This window comes from Panthera pardus, unplaced genomic scaffold, assembly GCF_024362965.1.
Source record: "Panthera pardus isolate Hobbes unplaced genomic scaffold, ASM2436296v1 HiC_scaffold_13, whole genome shotgun sequence".
NCBI classification, from domain to species: Eukaryota; Metazoa; Chordata; class Mammalia; order Carnivora; family Felidae; genus Panthera; species Panthera pardus.
Window position 1 is genome coordinate 192526372 of NW_026526688.1, and position 15909 is coordinate 192542280.

The following is a 15909-nucleotide window of genomic DNA, read 5'->3' on the forward strand; positions in this document are numbered from 1 at the left end:
GCCCCAAGTTAGTCCCTGATGAAGCCATATCCCTGCCAGGCTTTCTTCTCTCATCCCTCTCTCCTGAGGACTCAATACCTCCATTCCTTCCCTACATCACGTTCATGGCAATTCCTGTCTCAGGCTCTGCTTCTGGGCAACCCGACCTGACACAGTTGTGTTCAGTAGATTTTTTCCTGAAGGAGGATGATGATCCAACATAGAACAGCAATGTTTAGATTTGAATTCACAACCACAGGGCATGCCCCCCTCTTCTCTGTGTAGGACAATAGGATGATATCATATCTCTTTTGTAGTTTGAGGGGCTTTTATTCTGTCCTCTCTTAACTGCTTCCTGGGGAAGGAAATGAGCACTCAAAGAAAGGGACAGAAAATCGTTGGTGCAGGGCCCTCCCAGAGTTTGACAGGTGCATTATTTTAAATGTTTCTAAAAGCTTTTTTTTTTTAATTTGTTTTTAACATGTATTCATTTTTGAGAGAGAGAGAGAGAGAGAGACAGAGCATGAGCAAGACAGGGGTAGGGAGAGAGGGAGACATGGAATCTGAAGTAGGCTCCAGGCTCTGAGCTGTCAGCACAGAGCCCAATGTGGGGTTCAAACTCTCATAAACAGTGAGATCATGACCTGCGCCAAAGTCGGATGCTTAACTGACTGAGCCACCCAGGCGCCGCTCTAAAAGCTCTTGAAGTAAAGACAAAACACAGGGATGAGATCATTAGACCCCTGAAAATCTGCCTTTCTCCAAACTCATTTCTCCCATTTTCTTCCCCAGCCACTTTTATCCACAAAGTAAAGAACCTTTCCCTCAATGCGTTTAGGGACCGTGGCAAGTGTTGCAAAGTGGAATGTGTGACGCTGTGAGGGAAGGCGTGTTAAAAAAAATAACAACAACAACGACAACAAAATGCTGAGTGAATTTGAAGATCGAATTGGCTTTATTCAACAATTCACAAATCACGCAGCATCCCCTCTAGCAAGTAAAAAGGAACTCTGAGGAAGTGTACAAAATGGAAAGCTTTTACAGGTAGATGGGGGTAGAAAAGGAAGTTTTAGTAGAGTGGACTGTTTCGGCCAGGCTTCTTTTGGGGGAAGGGCGGGGGTCTATCATGCAGATCACCTCACTAGGGCTGATCGGGTAATTCCAGGTTGACTGGGTAAACATCACATTCCCGGGAGAAGCTGAAACTGCAAATTGGGGAGGTATTAAGTCTTGGTTTGTTGACGTTGGGCTTAGCCTAAGTAACTCCTTTTGGGGCCTGTTGTCTCTTTTCTTTCTTTCTTTCTTTTCTTTTTTTTTTTTTTTAAATTTTTTTTTTTTTAACGTTTATTCATTTTTGAGACAGAGAGAGACAGAGCATGAACAGGGGAGGGGCAGAGAGAGAGAGGGAGACACAGAATCAGAGGCAGGCTCCAGGCTCCGAGCCATCAGCCCAGAGCCCGATGCGGGGCTCGAACTCACAGACTCACGGACCTCGAGATCTTGACCTGAGCTGAAGTCGGACGCTTAACCGACTGAGCCACCCAGGTGCCCCTCTTTTTTTTTTTTTTAAGTTTATTTATTTATTTTTGAGAGACAGAGACAGAGAGAGAGAGAGAGAGAGAGAGAGGATTCCCAAGTAGGCTCCACACTGTCAGCACAGAGCCCAACGTGGGGCTGGATCCCTTGAACCATGAAATCATGAACTGAGTGGAAATCAAGAGTCAGAGGCTGAACCGACTGAGTCATCACGTGCCCCTGTCTCTTTCTTTAACGGGTGTACAGGGATCTGATCATGAGGAAATCCTGTGAGAACTGAGATACACAGGATGGGGTGATTTCCTCCTTCATGGGGCACCGGTGGTGTGGGGTGAACACGCACATTTCGAGGGCAGCTGGGTTAAGTTGGTGGGATGTATAAATTGCCCCGGGGCCCATAGACAAGGAAGCAACCAACATTACTTGAAGAGGAGGAGGGAGAGGTCAGAAGCATTTTTACAGAGTATATGACATCTGCTCTGTGCCTGGAAAGATGAGGTGGATTACCAAGGAGGAAAGGAGCAAGAGGGAAATCCCAGCAAGAGAGCCCACAAGGTACAGAGATGTGAACGCAGATGGCGGTGCTGGGACCAGGTGAGCACAGAGTCCTGCAGAGACATGGCAGGAGACGACCCTGGGCAGAACCAGCTTGCGAGGGTCCAAAGCATCCCGGAAATTGTTCCCTGGAAATTGTGGGTGGTGCCTGGCTCATATATGTTATAGAGGCCAATCTGCCTAGCATGTTGGAGATAGAGAGAAATTGAGAAAGAGAAATGAGAAGGTAGTGAAACCAGTTAGGAGGCTTTTGAAATGTCTCTAGAGCTTATTGGGTATTTATGACACGCTAGGCACTGTTCCAAGCATTTTCCACATTTGATTTCACTTAATCCTCGCCATGACTGAATGTGACAAATGCTGTTGTGCGCAAATAACAGGGGGAAAGTGAAGCACAGGGGGGTTAAGTGAGTTGCCAGGGGGTTAACGCTAGTGAATACAGAGCGATGAATTAAACCCAGGGAGTCTGACTCCAGAGTCCGAAGGCCTTTCTGCTCCACTCGGCTGAAATTGTCCAGGCAAGACCCATGGAAAAAGTGTCCTAGGGCAACAGAGGATGGAAGAGCTGGGGACAGAACAAGAATGTCTGCAGGGTGGATACAGGTGAGGCAAAGAAGTAAATACAAATAACTGACGTTTCTAGTTTTCAGTGAACCAAGGAAAGGGGATCGGAATTCACACGAGAAGGTGCAACAGCTTCGGGGGTGAAAATACTATCATTGCATGAGGCGCGCTACATTTGAAAAGCGTGGGAGACTTTCCGGTGAACCCCTGGGAAATGTGTGATATACTCCCAGTCTCTCCTTCCTCTGTCCGAAGATACCCTCTCCGTCTTCCACGACTGGACATCATCACACTTGCTCTGTCCTCTGCTCTGTCAAAATGTCTTCGAAAGGAAGTGCCCACTAGAGGTGTGCAATATTGTGATTGTATAAGAAAAAATGTATTTGTTCTTCATCCTGGTTCCTGGCAGAGTTCCCAAAACCCTTGGAATTTCCTAAGGGTTGGGAATATCAAAGGTGCCTTTTATATGTAAAAGAGGTGTCTTTGGAAAGTAGCTAAGGATGGGAGCTGGCTGGGAGGGGAACAGACCATATAATTAGAGGGTTGGAACTTTCAGTCCCATCCTCTGACTTCCAGGGAGGGGAGAGGGGCTAAAGGTTGAGTCGGTCGCGAATGGCCAATGGTTTAATCAACAATGTCTATGTAACTAAGCCTCCATAAAAACCCGAAGGGACAGGGTTCAGAGAGCTTTGAGATTGGGGAACTAGAAGGCTTCCATGAGTCACTGTACCAGGCCCCAAACTCTACAGGAACAGATGCTCCTTTGTTAATGACTTTGTCCTATGTATCCCTTCATCTGGCTATTGATTTGAAACCTTTAACAGCCTTTTCATAAATTGGTAGATTAGTGAATAAACTGCTTTCCTAGGCTCTGTGAACCGCCCTAGCAATTTAGTCAAACCCAAGAGGAAGTCTTGGGAACCTCTGATTTATAGCCAGTCAGCCAGAAGCACAGGTGACAGCCTGGACTTACAACTGGCATCTGAAGTGGGGACAGCCCTATGGGACTGAGTCCTTAACCTATGGAATCTGATTCCATCTCTGGGTAGACAGTGTCAGAATTGAGGTGATTTGTAGAACACCCAGCTGGCGTCAGAAGTTTGCTTGATATGCGGTGGGGGGGAACCCACACATTGGAATTGACACCCCAAAATCCTAAGATGCCATTTACACACTGAGGTCAGCACGTGCTCTCCTACTGGTGGCTCTGAGTGAAAGGCTTACCTCTGTCAAAGGAATCAGTAACAATCAAGAGAATATGCTGGAGAGGAGGCTTCCTGGTATCTTGAGACTCTACCCTGCTTACGTGGGCAAGTCAACCCTACCTACCAAGACAAACCTAAATGGCCACACAGATCAGGGTCTCCCATTAAGTAAGCCAATGGCTGTAGACCAACAGGGGTATTTCTTGGAGTCCTCTCATGGGGCACAAAAGCATAAGGAATAGGGAACACTTTGGAATGTCAGTTAACTCCCTAAAGGACATCCAGGACTTCTTTCAAAAATATTCTTGGAGCTCCTGGGTGGCTCAGTTGCTTAAGCATCCGACTTCGGCTCAGGTCATGATCTCATGGTTTGTGAGTTGGAGCCCCACATCGGGCTTTCTGCTGTCATGCAGAGTCTCCTTCAGATCTTCTGTCTCTCTCTCTCTCTGCCCCTCTTCTTCTCTCTCTCTCTCTTTCACTCTCTCTCAAAAACAAACATTTAAAAACATATTCTTATTCAGGGGACTATCTTTTTAAAAACTCAAGCATCTCTTTCCTTCTCTTTTCATGTCTACCTCTCACCTCCTCCTACCTTCCCACCTCTCCTCCTATTTTTCTTTTTTATTAAAATAAAGTTAGTGACAGATACAGAAGACTATGCATTGTGCCATTATTTATCATAGCAGGTTAGAAATAATCCAAACGTTCATCAATAGAGGACTTATAAACTATGATATGTTCCCACGATTCTCTGTATATTGAGCCTTAAAGAAAAATGAAGTTCCCTATCTACCTATCTGTGGATAGAAAGATAAATTGTTATGCACAAAAAGCAAGGTCCAAACTGCTAAGTCATATGCCACCTTTCATATATATATTCTTACATTCACAAAAAGAGACGCTGGAAGAATAAAGCAGTAGCAAAATTAATTCCCTGTAGACAGCTGCAGCAAACAGGGTGGAGGGTATAAAGGACGGAAACTAGAGTGCCCTGTGTCTAACTACATGATTTTGACTTTGGAGTTACATAAATGTTACAAATACTCAAAAGGCAAAATTAAATGTAAAGAAAAAAAAAAAGCAATGAAAATACTTCATGCAGAAATTAGGACTATTTTACAGAAGCGATTCCCATGGAGAAGTCAAACCGTGGCGTTCGGCCCCCTGAATAGATTCCCAAAGTAGGGGAACCCACGAGTGCCTGGTCAAGCCTCTGCATGGCTTTCCTAGGATCGGTGTCAGATGAGAGTGAAGGACTGTGGCAGAAAGACGATGGGGAATGGACAGAGAAAGACAGTATGGCTCAGGAAGAGAACGGCCAAGACGAAGGGACAAGAGGACAGGAAGGGAGGAACAGCAGGGACAAGACAGCACTTCGCCAAACCTTCTCTCCACCAGTTTGCAAACTCTCCCTCAGCCTTGCCTGAAATCTTTGTCACTCACCGCTACTTTTTTTTAAGTTAAAAATACTTTTTTCTAAATATTTAGAGAAGACTCTCTATTAGCAGTTGTGCTTGTGGGGCAGGGTGCTGTTTTATGACACTAATAGGTGACTTTCCTCTCCCGGTGAGTTCCTCCTTCTCTCCCAGCTCCCTGCTGGACTGAAGCAGGAGGCAGCTGTGGGTTCACTGCCTCGAGGAGCAGATGTGGAGGGTAGAAGATAAGGGCCTGCCTGACTAACGTTCACTGCCCCACCCCCCACCCTAGGAACCCATGAGGAAGAAGGGGGAAATGACATCTGGGGTTCTGAGAACACGATCTATCATTCCAGGCAGGGAGGGAAACACTCGTGCCAGAAATGGTTACATGGGGCACCTCCGCGGTTCAGTCGGTTAAGCGTCTGACTTTGGCTCAGGTGGCAATCTCACAGTTTGTGAGTTGGAGCCCTACATCAGACTGTCAGCGCAGAGAGCCCACTGAGGATCCTCTGTCCCCCTCTCTCTCTGCCCCTCCCCCACTCATGCTCTCTCTCTTTCAAAAGTAAACATTAGAAAAAAAAAGAAGAAATGGTTATAGGCCCAGAAGCCTCTGGGCAGAGGGCTCCAGGGGCAGCCTAGCCAGAGTCCTGTGCTCCAGGCAAGACAGGGAAACACGGCGAGACCCATTAGATATAAAGCATTGTGCACAGGGAACTTTGGGGACTGGAAACAAAGATTAAATGGGTCCCCACCCATTGTTTGGTAGGCCGCAAGATCCAGGAACTGTGACATGTGTCAGAGAGAAAGTGCAGAAAAACCCCGGACGGAGTGAGGGTTTCCTCCCCTTTTCTTTCTCCAACGCTCTGTTCTAATGTGAGTGTAAAGTTCGTATTAAATTGGTTTAGAGATGATTTTACTGTAGTGTTCATTACACATCTCCATCTGGGGAATGAAATGTGTGCCCAAGACCTCTGATTTTTTTCTCCACCTCATCAGACATGCTTAGACCCCCAGGGGAATAGCAGCTTGGTGCACAGAAACCAAGCAGGGTGTCTCTGGCTTTCTCAGGGCTCCCCCAACCCCTTGCTGTCCTGCCTCAGTGTCCCATCCACATGCAGGGTGCCAAGTGCTCGGACCCGGAGGCAGTGGCATGTCAGTTGGGGTCAGGAAACGGCAAAGCACGCAAAGGCAGAAGCTTGGAGAACTTGTCAGGGAGAGATGCAGATTGACCCCTCAGTCCACCTTTATTTTATTCATGTGCCCACAACTAAATTCCACAGAGGTCAAACAAACACACTTCACTCCAGAACAGCCAACAGGATTGTCCTGCACTTCATCCCGAAGGTTAACATCGACAATAACAGGAGAACAGGGACAGGCTGAAAGGGGATACTAGCTAAAAATATTCAAAGAGAATGCCCTTTCTTTGGAGTCCTGCAAGTTCAGGAGCTGATCTTGGTCATGACCTATGGAGACAGGTTTTCTTTATGGGAATCACCATCTTGGAACCTATCCACCTCCATAAATAAAGTTAACCTTTGGAACTGTGTGAACTGGCACATGAAATAATTACATTGGGATAAGAAGCCCACACTTCATATGTTCAATTGACCTCATAAAATTGTTATAGATTTAAAAAAAAATAAAATTAAGTTAAGGCAACCTCCCAGTCGCTGCTTACCTAGACGAACTGGTTCTTTCCCTTGCCCGTCTGTCACACGATATTGCAACAGAGATTTGCTCACCTGCCAGGACATGAGCTCTGAGAGCACAGAGACATCGTCCCTTCATAGTTTAACCGCCACGGCTTACCACCGTGCCTGGTGCTGTTAAGTGCCCAACAATTATGAAGTGAAGAGACAGATGAATGGCTAGGTGGGCGCTCCTAGATGGACAGATGGCATGTGCCTTGGCAACTGCCCCATTATGTGGGAGGCAACCCAGGTTTTGCCGTAACTTGTGTAGTCCCACGACAAATGGAAGGAGCAGGGAACGGGCGGGGTCATGGCAAAGTGGTGTTGTTTTCTGTTTTATCTGCCCTGTGAGTGGTGGATCTGAGTAGATGTGGTAAAATGCCCAGCTCACAACCGTCGAGCGAGGATATTGCAGCATTATCTGATGCCGTGGGCAGAATGTGGTGACAGGGCATTTTCGAAGCAGTAATTTTCAAGGGTCAGGGCAGTTGATAGTATCGTGGGTTTAAGGACAATACTTAAGATCCCCTCGACGGAGGTGTGTGAGTGCCGAGCAAATGGTAATAGTTCAGGGTAGAGCTCCGAGTCCAGTCAGGATTCAGGATTATTTGGGAGACACCAAACTAGGAGCCCAGTTGGATGGGCTGGTTTATGATGGTTATGTCTTCTGGGGCACATGGCCGCTGATGCCTCACTGGATATGGAGCTTTAAGGCAGCAAGACTGATGTCAGATCCCACCCCCAGACAGCAGGAGAGTTCCATCGCACTCTTTTGGGGATCCCATTCCAATTCTCATGTATGTTCATCCTCTCCCTCCAACAATCAGTGCATAACCACACTCAAGGCTCTCTCCTACTAAAAGGAAATAAATAAACTAGTTAATAAATAAACATACTTACCTTCTTACAGCCAACAATGGCTGTACGATGGTCTCCGTCCTTCAGTTCCTTTTCACTCCTCTGACGAATATATCCAGCTGGGTATTTCTTTCTCCACTCCTGAGATGTCTCTCACTGAGCACAGTGATGATGTTGTTGCTAAATCCAAAGGACGCGTTTCAGTATGGGTCCTACATGACCTCTGCAGCATCCATCGTCACCCACCATTCCGTTCCTTGACCTGGCTTCCATGATAATGCCTCCTGCGGGCTTCTTCCTACCTCCTGCCTCTCCCTCATTTTCTCCTCTTCTAGCCATTTCTTTCCCAAATGTTGGTGCTCCTCTTAATGTTCCTGGGTGCTCTTCTCTCATGGTCTACACACACTCTTGTGAGGTATCACCTCTTCCCTTGGCCTCAACACCCAGATGAAAATGACTTTCAAATTTATTTTTGATCCCAAGTTTCTCTCCACACTCCCCCTAGCTGTCCAGAAATATCCTGTGCCCTGGACACCTCCCCTTGGCTATCCATGGGCTGAAGCGTGCCATTTCTATTCTGTCATTTTGAGTCAATTTGATCTTAAGCACCAAAATGAAACTGACAAGGGCCAAAATGATACACAGTAAAATTGGTTATAGATAAAAAGCTTACTTGAGAATCACATATTGTTGGTAAATCTGAAAACCGCAAAATTTACTTCGGGAAAATACTGGGCTTGCTAAAAAAAAAAAAAAAAAAAAAAAAAAAGTAAACTATAGCCAAGAAGAGCAAACCCAGAAAATGGTAAAAATTATTATTGCTCACAAATGAACAATTATAAATATTTTATAAAAGCTTACATGTGTAAAAAAGAAAAGGAAAAACATTCCATGCACCTGGATAGGAAGAACAAATATTGTTAAAATGTCGATAGTACCCAAAGCAATCTACATATTCAATGCAATCCCTATCAAAATAACACCAGCATTCTTCACAGAGCTACAACAAATAATCCTAAAATTTGTATGGAACCAGAAAAGACCCCGAATAGCCAAAGCAGTCTTGAAAAAGAAAACCAAAGCAAGAGGCATCACAATCCCAGACTTCAAGCTGTGCTACAAAGCTGTAATCATCAAGACAGTATGGTACTGGCACAAGAACAGACACTCAGATCAATGGAACAGAATAGAGAACCCAGAAATGGACCCACAAACGTATGGCCAACTAATCTCTGACAAAGCAGGAAAGAATATCCAATGGAAAAAAGACAGTCTCTTCAGCAAGTGGTGCTGGAAAAACTGGACAGCGACATGCAGAACAATGAACCTGGACCACTTTCTTACACCAGACACAAAAAATCAAAATGGATGAAAGACCTAAATGTAAGACAGGAAGCTATCAAAATCCTCGAGGAGAAAGCAGACAAAAACCTCTTTGACCTTGGCTGCAGCAGCTTCTTACTCAACACGTCTCTAGAGGCAAGGGAAACAAGAGCAAAAATGAACTATTGGGACCTCCTCAAAATAAAAACCTTCTGCACAGCGAAGGAAACAGTTAGCAAAACTAAAAGGCAATCGATGGAATGGGAGAAGATACTTGCATACGATATATCAGATAAAGGGTTAGTATCCAAAAATCTGTAAAGAACTTATCAAACTCAACACCCAAAAAACAAAGAATCCAGCGAAGAAATGGGAAAGAGACATGGATAGACACTTCTCCAAAGAAGACATCCAGATGGCCAACCGACACATGAAAAGATGCTCAACATCGCTCACCGTCAGGGAAATACAAATCAAAACCACAATGAGATACCACCTGACACCTGTCAGAATGGCTAACATTAACAACTCATGCAACAACAGGTGTTGGTGAGGATGGGGAGAAAGAGGATCTCTTTTGACTGCTGGTGGGAATGCAAGCTGGTGCAGCCACTCTGGAAAACAGTATGGAGGTTCCTCAAAAAATTAAAAATAGAACTACCCTATGACCCAGCAATTGCACTACTAGGGACTTATCCACGGGATACAGGTGTGCTGTTTCAAAGGGGCACATGCACCCCAATGTTTATAGCAGCACTATCAACAATAGCCAAAGTATGGAAAGAGCCCAAATGTCCATCGATGGATGGATGAATGGATAAAGAAGATATATATCTATATATATACATATATATAGACATATATATAGATATATATCTATATATATACATATATATAGACATATATATAGATATATATCTATATATATACATATATATAGACATATATATAGATATATATCTATATATATACATATATAGACATATATATAGATATATATATAGATACACACACACACACACACAGACACACACACACACACACACACACACACACACACACACATACAATGGCGTATTACTCGGCAATCAAAACAAATGAAATCTTGCCATTTGCAACTATGTGGATGGAACTGGAGGATATTATGCTAAGCGAAATTAGTCAGAGAAAGACAAATATCATATGACCTCACTCGTATGAGGACTTTAAGATACAAAACAGATGAACATAAGGGAAGGAAGCAAAAATAATATAAAAACAGGGAGGGGGACAAAACGTAAGAGACTCTTAAAATGGAGAACAAACAGACGGTTACTGGAGGGGTTGTGGGAGGCGGGGATGAGCTAAATGGGCAAGGGGCATTAAGGAATCTACTCCTAAAATCATTGTGGCACTATATGCTAACTAATTTGGATGTAAATTTAAAAAATAAATTAAATTTAAAAAAGCTTGCATGTGTAAAATTTGACATGGTAAAAATACTAGAAATAAAAGAAAACCTATCACGGAAAAGCTATAATCTGTACAAATTTCACAAAGAGCAAGAAAAAGAAGGTGAAAAATCAATAAACTTCCTTGTAAAATGTACACAAGTAAGATTTTATCCTCATGGTAAAATAAAAATCAAAGTGGAAAAAAATGGGAACAGTTTAAATATGATATAATGGACCAAGGAATTAAATTGCCTTAATGGAATTCACTCTGGAATAAATCTTTGCCATAAAATTCATCAGTGTTGATATCATCCTAACATAGATGTTTATGCTCAAGAATAAAAAACCAGCAGCGTCAGAAATATATAGGAGCTCATAATGATGAAGTCAAAATGGGTACTCAAAGTCCAGTTTCCAGACTGGAGTCGCTTTCCCTTCCCCATACGCCCCCCCATCAGTTCTCTTGTTTTCTCTCCCTTTCTTACCACCTGTCTCCCACCACATCTGACCACATCCTGCCTCTTCTGGCTCCTGAATGTCTCCCAACATACTCTCACCTCCCTATCCCCCTTTAATTCCCGCAGTGGAGGCCATCTTCACGGCTAGGCAACAGCCTCTTAAGGGGTCATGTCAATTGCTTGACCATCTCAAACCACACCACACACTGCCAAGGAAGGAGGTCTTTCTGAAAGGCAAATCTGAGTAGACGTTCTTTGCAGTTTCTCTGCCAGGTGCCTGGCTTGCAAGGCTCCTCATGGTATTTATGTCTCCAGCCTCAACCCCTCAGTCGCTACTATATTGCACCACCCTCTGGCGCAAACCCAACACGCCTGTTTCCCCTTTCGCTCCCAATCTTGCTACCTTCACCACAACCCCTAGAACCCCTGTGCTAGTGAACTTCTATTCATCCTTTAAGAATTAAATTTCAATCATCTGTTTTCGTGTCTGTCTCTCCCACTAAATTATAAAGTTCTCGGGGCAGGATCATGCCTTATTCATCATTATATTCTTAGTACCAAGTACAGTGGCTCACGTCTGATAGGATCTCTCTATGCATCTGCTAGAGTGATGGATGGATCTTATTTAATCTTCACGACAATCCTGCATGGCAGGCCTTACTCCCCTTATTTAAAGAAGCTCAAAGAAGTTAAATAGCTTGTCCAAGTTCCTATAGCAAGAAAGAAGCAGTCAAGATTTAACCTAGGGCTTTAGCTATCGAGTGCATGTTCTTTTTATTCCACAATGCGGTGCTTTTTAATTGCATGCAACCAAAATAGAGATATGGGGACACAGTTCCTACACACACAGCATTGAGTCAATAGGAGAGAATAATGCATTGAAAAAATCACTGGAACACAGCGTGTCCATGCCATTTTAGACACATGGGCTTTTTATGTATATAAAGAAAAAGAGAATGGCCGTGGGGAAGAGGAGACTAGGAAAGACTGAGAGGGAATTAGAACCAGGGTTTAAAGGATGAGTCAGAGCTTAACTGGCAAAGCTGGGAAGTGATTTCTCGGCAGACGTAGAAAATGAGTTCAGTTTTCTTCTACATCAGTTGCTGCATCGAATAAGCTTAAGAAATTAATATTCTCTCTGCGTGTAGTGTAGATGACAAAGCTGTTAATGCCAATATTTCAACGTTTCAAAACACACTGAAGTGATTGAATGTGTAAGAGTCTAAGTGCCAGTGAGGTGATTTCTCAGAAGTACCGAGCAGGATGCTGTGTCTCTTCTGGGCTCTGCCAGAGTCCTCAGGCAGGCCATTATGAACGTATTTCTCCATGTCTTATACCTCATCAACCTATTCTGCTGTGTTCCAAGTGCTAATTAAAATTGTATGCTGCCTGCCAAAGTAAAAGCGCTTACATTAAAATAATAAGTGTCTAAATTAAATGGCTCAAAACAGAGTCTGATTCCAAGTTGACATACAGTTCTTACTCCGTAATAGTTGGGGAAGGGAGGAGAAGAATTAGAGTCAAGACATAAGATTTAATGAATAGTGCATTCTTTGTGACCTTTATAATTATTCAAACAACCTACAATTTAAAGTCTATGAAAAGTAGCTTCCAAGCCCTCATCCCATTTTATCCCTTCAATACACGAAATGACTTAATCTGGAATGTTGAGGTGAAATGTGATAGTCTCTATGTGAAGAATACATTCCTTATCATTATAATGTACCTGTAATTCTTTGTAAAAAGAAAATAGTTTCCTTTGCCCGATAGCCAAATATTTATTTATTTATTTATTTATTTATTTACTTATTTATTTACTTATTTACTTATTTATAGCAAGCGGGGAGAGGAGCAGAGAGAGGGAGAGAGAGAGAGAATCTTAAGCAGGTTCCATGCCCAGCATGGAGCTTGACACGGGGCTCAAACTCACAACCGTGGGATTGTGACCTGAGCCGAAACCAAGAGCCAGACGCTTAATCGAATGAGCTGCCCAGGTGCCCCAGCCAAACAAATTTTTAAAAAATGTTTGCTCTACAAATATCACACAAAGATAAATTTTTCAGGACAAAAAAGTTGTTTGTGGTATTTCTTAACTAGATGTTGGAGTTGGGACTTGGAGAATAAGACTTAATGCATGGGAAATGCTCCCCAGGCTCGGGCTAACATTCTGACAACAATTATGAGTAGCACAAGCAAATCTCAGTACATCTCAGGCTCCAAAAAGATTTGAGTTAATCTTCAACTGGGGAAGAAGGCCCAGAGGTGCTGTTATCAACCTGCTAATCCCCTATCGCCTCATTCCCCTTCAACCATCCTTGCCTGTTCTTCTGTCTATTCAGTGCCCTGCCTCCCCCACCATTTGTTCCCCAGGATTTAGCCCTGGAAATGGAATCAACCTAGAAGTTCCACTCAAACACCAGGCCTCCCTCTTCCCTCTGTATATGCTCTTCCATTGGTCTGTAAGGCCCTTTTGTTACCTCCCTCGGCCCCATCTCCCACTTGGCAAACACATCTTCCAAGACCCATTTGTTGCCACTGCTTTCTAAGCTCTCCCGGCTCTCCGCAAGGCAGGATTACTCGGTCGCTTCTTTGGACTACCATGGCATTTCAATCGTCTACTGTGGTCCTTATTACCCTACAACATCATTACTTGTGCGCAGGAAACACATCTCATTTATCTTTGCTACTCTAGGGCTTTGCACATCCCTGGCCCATAAAAAATATTCAACAAATGTTGGTTGGATAAGCAATAATAAAGTGTGTTGATTAAAGGTTAAGCGATTTAGGGTGAACATTACAATTTAGCATGGGTGCTTGAGTTCATCAGAAGAAAATATTACAAATTAATGCCAAATCAACATTTAACTTCAGCTTAAAATAACGAGGTACCTAAAATCTTATCATCTTAGACCTGAGAGGGAACTTCGACACCATCTCACCCACCCTCTGCTATATGGATCAAAAGACTGAGACCTGAATCTCATCCCAGGTTTCATGCTAGTGAGCAGCAGCACAGAATCCTAACTCAGGGCTCTGGACTCCAAGTTAGTAGTTTTTTCCTGTTTACTCTGCTGTTTCCATTGAAAGACCTTTGTGAGTCTTTAGTTGAGAATTTAGTGGAGACTAAATTCTAGGGTCTAGTCTCAAACAAAAGTTCTACCTACTTTGGTGCAGACACACACACACACACACACACACACACACACACACACACACACCAGATTATTTTGAGAAAACCATCCGTTAGCTAGAAACAAATGTTTGCATGGGTGAATCCACCTGTGTGTTTCTATAGGCCCCTGAAGGATTAACAGACACTGCCTATCTCAAAATTCGGTTTAAAAAATTTTAGGCTCCGAAGAAAAATCCTTGTTGATATGTCACTTTAAAAACTATACCTTTAATACAAAGAAATTTATTTGCTTTGCTGGGTGAAGCCACTTATACTCTATATATAAAACAGAACACTGTCTATAAAACATCAGTGAAAAGATCATATCATACCAATCAGGCTTTCTCTGTAAAACATTATTAAAATGTTAGAGGTAAACAAAAGTAGAATATTTAGAGTGAACATTAAGTTGCCCAAAGTCAATGGCATCGGTTTATTTTTGTACCTTTAATTACTTAATACGAGATTGATTTTATTGTCTGCATTAGGATAAACTAGAAACTGTGAAAGAGCATACAAATCTTGTAAAAACAAAATCAAATGGCATGAAACTCAATATTGTTTAGAAAAAGGGTATCTAACCACATCGTATCATAAATTCCAGCATCATGAACATTAAAATTGATTATTTCAAAATGGTTCACAGCACCAGAAGTGAATTTTTATTTATACAATTGGTATTATGACATACTTAAGTATATGGATGAAAGATCAGAGTGAAAATAAAGAGATGACAAATAATGATCAGTTTTCTTAGCAATCAAATATTTATGTATGAATTATACATGCCAGATTTTTAACTGCAGCATATATACCTGTCATCAGTGGGCATATGCTTACGAGAATGTGAATTAATGTGAGTGTCAGCTTAGGCAAAAGATAATTAGGAAGACAGAACTGTCCCAAGAAAATAATCGTTGCTAAAGCCACAATACATGTTTTCTTTTTATTGCTATTTTGAAAAATTAGCCACATAACTGTTCACTAAGTTATAAGAGGTAAAAGTTGTTCATTATTTGAAATTGATGCCTAATTAGAAAATGTCAGAAACAACAGAAGGATTTTACCCATAAACATAAACTTAGAACATTGAAAATCCAAGGCCTTGAACTCAGATAAACACATTTCTAAAATTTGGAAAACAGAAACCCTAAAAGGAGACTTTTCTGAGAGTCTGAAAATCTACTATGCATTTGTAATACATTTTGCTAACAAAGACAAAAAAGAAGGATAAATACTTAGGTTTGTGTACAAAGAGACAAAATAGATGTTTATAAAACCCAGAAAGTCCATTTACTTTTCACTATCTTAGAAACAAAAATAAGGGAATAGAAAAAAAAAAATTAAGATGGAAACAGTGATGAATGAGCAGAATGAGAGCAAATCACAAGGGCGGGATCACAGCCCAAAAGAACTTAATGGGCATGGAAGTAAAGAGAAAAATTACTCTGTTATCTTGATCCATGAGAATTAAAAATGTATCCTAAACATCTTGTAAAATCCTCTGATTACCAATGACTATTTGATAAGTGGCCAAAAGAAGCAATAAATAACTCACCACCAGGGAACAATGAAAACAAGACCTTAAAAAATCTGAAAGGCAAAATCCAAAAGGGCTAGCCAACATGAACTCAATGCTAAAATCCCCTGTGTTGGGTGAATTCTGAAGTTAAAGCCTTTGCTAGATGGAATTATAAAGAAGGATTTTGACAGT

General features: G+C 42.4%; 1 long non-coding RNA gene across 1 annotated transcript; it reads right to left on the reverse strand.

Annotated features, from left to right (window-relative positions):
• Positions 1-510: 510 nt before the first annotated feature.
• LOC109269627 (uncharacterized) lies at positions 511-8573 on the reverse strand. The gene is made up of 3 exons (XR_002081176.2): positions 8483-8573; positions 7852-7989; positions 511-1184 (listed from the first exon to the last, which is right to left on the reverse strand). It is a non-coding gene; the product is annotated as an uncharacterized LOC109269627 (long non-coding RNA).
• Positions 8574-15909: the final 7336 nt, after the last annotated feature.